Here is a 6,384-nt window from a genome sequence, read left to right as displayed (position 1 = left end):
TTGTTGCTTGATAGCTTATCAAGCTTTTCTGCAGTTTGGATTTACCCCTCAGGACCATATACTTTCCTTTGCTCTGAATATGGGTGCACCTAACAACTTTATGATTACTAGTTAGATTTCTCAGATATCTTGATATAAGGAATTAAGTGACCTTGCTAGCAGACATTGGTATTTCAGTTAACAGAAAGGAATCATCTTTATCAGCACTTTAAAATATATATTTTATTGTGGTATAATTAACATAGAATAAAATGCACACATCTTAGATGTTCATTTTTTAAAAAGACTTTAAAAGAGCAGTTTTAGGTTTACAACAAAATTGAGATGAAGGTACAGAGATTTCCCATATACCTCCCACTCTACACATGTATATCCTCCCCCATTAGCAACATCATTCACCAGAATGGTGCATTTCTTTTACCAAGGCTGAACTGACATTGACACATCTAATCACCCAAAATCCATAATTAACCTTGGGATTCAGTCTTGGTGTTGTACATTCTCTGGGTTTGGACAAATGTATAATAACATAATCCATCATTACAATTTCATACAGAATATTTTCACTGCCCTAAATTTTACACTCACACTAGCAATGTAAATATCACAATTTGAAGCAGCTGGAATTCATATTTGTGTTATTATTAGACTTTGATGTGTCCATTTCACTTAAGTTAAATTTTTTGGCATAAAGTTGTTGAAATTATCCCTTTAATATCTGTGTAATTACATTAAAATGAAAACTTATGCACAGAAAAATAAAGTAGATGACAGAAAAGGAATCGGGAAAATAAGCACATAACATGGCAGAAAAAGGTCAGTCTAGTGACAGAAAGAGGGAATTATAGTTCAGTGTGGCAAATGCCATGAGAGGCATAGAGAGAGCACACAGGAAGGATACCCAGTCCAATCTGGGAGTCAGACCAGGATGTCCAAATGACAAAAGTTTGTCCAACTCTAGGTAAATTAATGTAACCAAATCTGTGGACACTTAAAAAGCTGAGACTTAGATCCCAAATATAATTACTTCACATTGGTTATCCACCTGTGAGGGTCTGTAGTAAACTGGCCCTTTTTCACTGGCATCTTTAATTAAAACAATTTTGTTTTTGTAAAAATGATATATTCATTATACAAAATTCAAACAAGATAGAAAAGGTCAAAAGATAAAATAAAAATCAGTTGCATTTTGGCTGACATCCTTCCTGATCTTTTTGTATTTACATTCACATATATACACATGCATACTCATGTTTGGGTGAAGCACTGTTCGTGCTAAACTGTACTCTGCTTTTTAGGGGGAAAAAGAAACCAATATGCTGTGGACATATTTTTGTGTAAATATAGAAATTTACATCATCGTTTTTAACGGCTCAAGGGTATTTCATTGTATGTAGGTACCATAACATATTTAACTAGTGTCCTAGTGATGGTACTTACATTGTTTCCATAAGCACCTATTATAAAAAGGGGGGTGAGGAACATCCTCGTAAATCTGTTTTCTTTTTATTTTCTTTAGAGCGCATGACTAGAAAATGAGTTTGCTGGGGCAAAGCCTAATTATTTTGTTAAATTTTGGTAATTAACGGTGTACCAATTTCAAGGTCACACCAGTTAGGCATGACAGTAATTGTATCCCCACCTCACTATCTACACTGATAGACAAAAAGGATGTTTGCAAGTTGAACATCTTTTCATTTGTTAATTAGAAGTTTGTTTTTCTTGGTTTAAGAATGTCCTACTGATATCCTTTGCCAATTTTATTTATTGTGTTAAGTTTTAAAATTGATATTCTATGAGCTTTTTGTGTATTAGGAATACTTTTCCTTCTTTTTCCACATGATACAAATTTATATTCCATTAGTTATTATTTGTGTGTAGATAATAATCTTTATGTGGTTTTTATCGAGTTTTTTCTTTAATGGTTTCTGGTTATTGCTTCATACTTAGAAAAGGCCTTTCTCAGCTCAAGATTATAGTCACCTAGATTTTCTTGTAATATTTTTATGGTTTCATTCTTTACATTTAAATTCTTGTTATCTGGTATTAAACAAATGAAACAGATGTAAAGCCGGTCCCCAGCGTTTAGTAATTCCTCAGATAATCCTTTTCCCACTAACCAATGATTTGTAACATATAGTTCATTGATACCACTGAGACCAGTGGGCCCTGTACTCGAGCTAACACGTTTTGAGATTTGGAGCGTGCGGTACGGGGAGGGACTCGCACATGGGCCTCTTTCCTGACCTGGCCGTTTCCGCCTGGCAAGCTGCGCCGGCTCCCCACTCGTGGGCCCAGGCCCCATGGCCGACGCGGTAGGCAGGAGACTTCGAGACTCATTCCGTCTGCACGGTCGGGCACGAAGGCAGGCGGGGGTGGCGGCAGGACCACTATCAGTGCCCTCAGGGAAGAAAAAGTGTCGGAAGAGCCAGTGGAGCGCAGGAGAAGCGCGAAACTGCGAGAAACCGCCGAGACGTTGCGTGGGGAGGAGGCGAGGGGGAGCGGCTTCCCGCTCAACTGCGCGCGTCACTCTGGCTCCCTGAGGCAAGTGCCGGGCCCCGGACTGTGCGTTCCCTTCGGCTCTAGGGATCTCCGCGGCCCCAAGAGGCCTCTCGGAGCGCCAACCTGACCCCGCCGTTCCCACTATGGTTGGCCACTACCCCAGCCTCGGCTCGCTCGCCGCCTCCCTCTTAACTGTCTCTGGCCGCGGCCGGCGTCCGCGGCGTCGGTGACGTCGACGTGGGGGCGGGACTTCCTGCTTCGCGCGCCCTTAGGTCTCGGGACTCAGCCCGCTCTGCGGGGTTTGAAGGGTGGCGGGCGGCGGACTCGGGTTGGTTTCTTAGTCGGACTTCAGCTCCGGCCCCGCACCCCAGAGAAGGCCAGTCCACCGAGGAGGAGCGGGGTTTTTCTCCATTGCCGCCGCTGCCCTTTTCGCCTTCGGAGCTCTCTCGGGATACCCCACATTTCCAGGGGTTGGGAGCCCGAGGGGCGCGCTTGGCCCTCCGGCTCCTGCTCTTCAGCCTGCGCCGCGAGCGGCCGCCGAGACCTCACCAGGCGTGACGGGCTGGGCCTGCACCCCGCGTGCGGGACCGTCTCCCGTGGCCCCAGTGCCCCGGCGGGAAGAGTGCCGCAGGCGCCCGTGGCTGGAGCAGTGGAGGTGTCCACCTGGCGAGTGCGGCCGGACCACCGGTCACTGTTAAGTTTTCTGTGCGCACGTTGCAAGGTCCGAGTGTGAGTCTGGTACGTAACGCTGTCTTGTCCGTGGTTTGGAATGCTCATGGCTTTTTTCTTTACAACTTGCTCTTGAATTCTTCTTTTATTTTTCCCGTAAAGCAAGTGGAGCGGGTGTTAGAAAAGTAGGCTGGGAGAATGTTCTGTAGCCGATTAAATGCACGTGAAACTCTGTGGGGCTTTTTGATGAACTCCAGTGGTGCTTGGGTAGCCTCAGTTTAAAAGTTGGCTAAACGTGTGGTACCTCTAGTTTCACTCGTGAAAAAAAATAAGCTGCCATTTTCGTTGACCCTGAAGACAATTCTAACTGATGTTGGCTGTCATTACAAAGATAACGTTAGAATATGTGAATGCATGCTGGGCTCTCATGGACATTTTGATGTATCCTTAGTGTCCAACTTTGGCCAAAAAAATGGGTACTTAGCTCTTAAAAATAACCATTGTCAAGTATTTTAAAAGCCTTTGGTCACATTAGTTGTAACGATGAAGCTATTTCAGTAAAATCTCCAAGATGTCTAGGATAACAAGAAACTTGTCCTTAGTTTCTCATATCAGTAGTATATAGTTCATAATGTTTTCAGACTATGAGCATAAAATACTTGAGTAGATCTAAAACTGAGTGGGTTGTTAAAGCACAGCTTTTGTTACCAAGCAACATCTCTGTAAACAAGTCTAATATTCAACTAGAATATAATTAAATGTATCTGTCCTACAATTATCCGGATTCAGAGTTCTCTAAGTTCATAGTTTAGCCTGTAGGTGGTTATAGTTCATACTCACCTTTTGTACTGAGCTGTGATTTCAAACGCATTTTGTTTAGGATTATTAGAATGCTTTACATTTTAGAGTCGTATAGGACTCTACAGAGAGTTAAAAATGGATTTGAGTTACCCTTTGGTTTTTGGGGACATAGTATGTCAGGTGTTCCCCTTCCTTTGAGTATTTTCTAACCAGGTGAAGTGTGGTTATATTTAGGAATTGTATCAACTAGTAGGGTAATACCAATTTAGGGTAACATAGAGCATTGAGAGAACACTTATTGCTCACAGGTGGTTTTTTTTTTTTTTTTTTTTTTTGCTTGGGCATCTCCCTGTTGTGGCCTCTTCCGTTGCGGAGCACAGGCTCCGGACGCGCAGGCTCAGCGGCCATGGCTCACGGGCCCAGCCGCTCCGCGGCACGTGGGATCTTCCCGGACCGGGGCACGAACGCGCGTCCCCTGCATCGGCAGGCGGACTCTCAACCACTGCGCCACCAGGGAAGCCCTCACAGGTGGTTTTTAAACCTTGGTTTAGCCAGTAATCTCACTCTTACTCCACTCATTGAACCCTTAATGATATAATTTGTATGGCAAGTAAAGGCATACCTTGGAGATATTGTGGGTTTGGTTCCAGACGACTGCAGTAAAGCGAGTCACATGAATTTTTTGTTTTTGCTTTCCAGTGCATATAAAAGTTATGTTTACACTATACTGTAGTCTATTAAGTGTGCAACGTGCATTGTGTCTAAAAAATGTACATACCATGGGGGTTAGTTTTTAGTACATACCTGGTAGTTAGTTTTTAGACCATTTTTTTGTGATATTTTGAATGCAGTAACCTTTCAAGTATGTAAGAAAGTAGGTGAGAACATTTGAGACACCGTGAGACTGAATGACTTCTTTGAAATCAAACTATTAGTAATGGGAATCGGAACTTGAAGTTTTATATTCTTTACATCATGCCCTGACTGTATTTCAAAAATCCGTAGATTTCGTTTTAGTCCTTTCCCTCTTTTTCCTGCATGCTGATGTTGAAGTAATGAAATATTCAAGAATGGGAAAGACAAGCAAAGAAGAAAAATCAAGAATGATTCATGCACGTTGTGTGATAAAATCCTTCGTAATCAGAAGTCAGCATTTTGTCATGAGAAGTTCTAATTCAAGAAGCTTAGAAGAATGAAATCTTAACAGATTAGTGAATGGTCAGAATTTTGTGTGTGTGTGTGTGTGTTTTCTAGGTACTCTCTCTGCCTAAAGAAAATGAGTTTTATTTTAACTTTGTCATACATAATGTATTAGGTTCAGCAAGTAATTTTCTCAAGTTGTCTAATCTGTGTGTACTTTTAGGGAATGTTTATATGTATCTGTGTAAAAATTTTCCAGAAGTACTCTTTCCTGCTGACAGAAGTTCACATTTCTTAATCTGAACTCTTCAGAATCTCATCATACTCTGCCTTTTCAAGTTTATGTTCTTTATAGAAAAGCGATACTCTGACCAGACTGGTTTCTTCACCATCCTCTAAACCTACTGTGTGCTTTCTGCTTTCCTTACCAGTCTTCATGTCACTGCCTGATTTCTTTCCTTCTTTCCTAAAATCTGAATTGTACCCTTTCTATAAAGTTCAACTCTGCAGGGGAGGAAAAATTCTCTACCCTGTTAGGGTCTGTGGCTGGGCCTAAGAATTAAATTGATATAGATTAACAGGAGAAAAGCATACAAGTTTTAAAAATTTTTTACATGTACATGCAGAATGAAGACCAGAGCAGAAAGCTTTTACAGGTCTTCCTCGACTTACAGTGGGGTTACCTCCCCTATCATAAGTTGATGGGTTTAATATACCTAACCTACCCAATCTACTCAACATCATAGCTTAGTCTAGCCTACCTTAAACATGCTCAGAGCACCTATATAAGCCTACAGTTGGGCAAAATCATCTAACCTACAGCCTATTTTATAATAAAGTGTTGATTATCTCATGTTACTTATTGAATACTGTACTGAAAGTGAAAAACAGAATGGTTGTATGGGTCCAGAGTAGTTGTAAGTGTATCGGTTGTTTACCCTCTTGATTGCTGGGAGCTGCAGCTCGCTGCTCCTGCTGCCACCCAGAATCATGAGAGAGTATTGTACTGCATATCGCTAGGCTGGGGAAAGATCAAAATTAAAAATCTGAAGTATGGTTTCTACTGAATGTGAATTGCTTTCGCACTATCGTGAAGTCGAAAAACTCCTAAGTTGGGGACAGTCTATATCTTTTAGACAAAGAACAAGTTTGTGAAACATTGACAAGACAGAGTTTTGGGCTAGGAGGAGTAAATTGTAGAGAAATGACTAGGAAGATAAGGGTTAGTTTAACAAGTTTGTACACATTTCTCGGCTTTGATTCCCCATCTCT

General features: G+C 41.6%; 1 protein-coding gene across 1 annotated transcript in view; it reads left to right on the top strand.

Annotated features, from left to right (window-relative positions):
- The first annotated feature begins 3,159 nt into the window (after nt 1–3,159).
- Nucleotides 3,160–6,384, top strand: part of CEP83 (centrosomal protein 83) — a 111,476-nt gene continuing 108,251 nt past the window's right edge. Inside the window, exon 1 of the mRNA XM_029204892.1 lies at nt 3,160–3,240. The gene's annotated coding sequence lies outside the window, so the exon portion shown is untranslated. The remainder of the gene's footprint in view (nt 3,241–6,384) is intronic.

The sequence above is a fragment of the Monodon monoceros genome, unplaced genomic scaffold (assembly GCF_005190385.1).
Source record: "Monodon monoceros isolate NGI ecotype Baffin Bay Population unplaced genomic scaffold, NGI_Narwhal_1 Super_Scaffold_6, whole genome shotgun sequence".
NCBI classification, from domain to species: Eukaryota; Metazoa; Chordata; class Mammalia; order Artiodactyla; family Monodontidae; genus Monodon; species Monodon monoceros.
The sequence above is the reverse complement of the archived record's forward strand: the minus strand, read 5'-3'. Positions and strand labels throughout refer to the sequence as shown.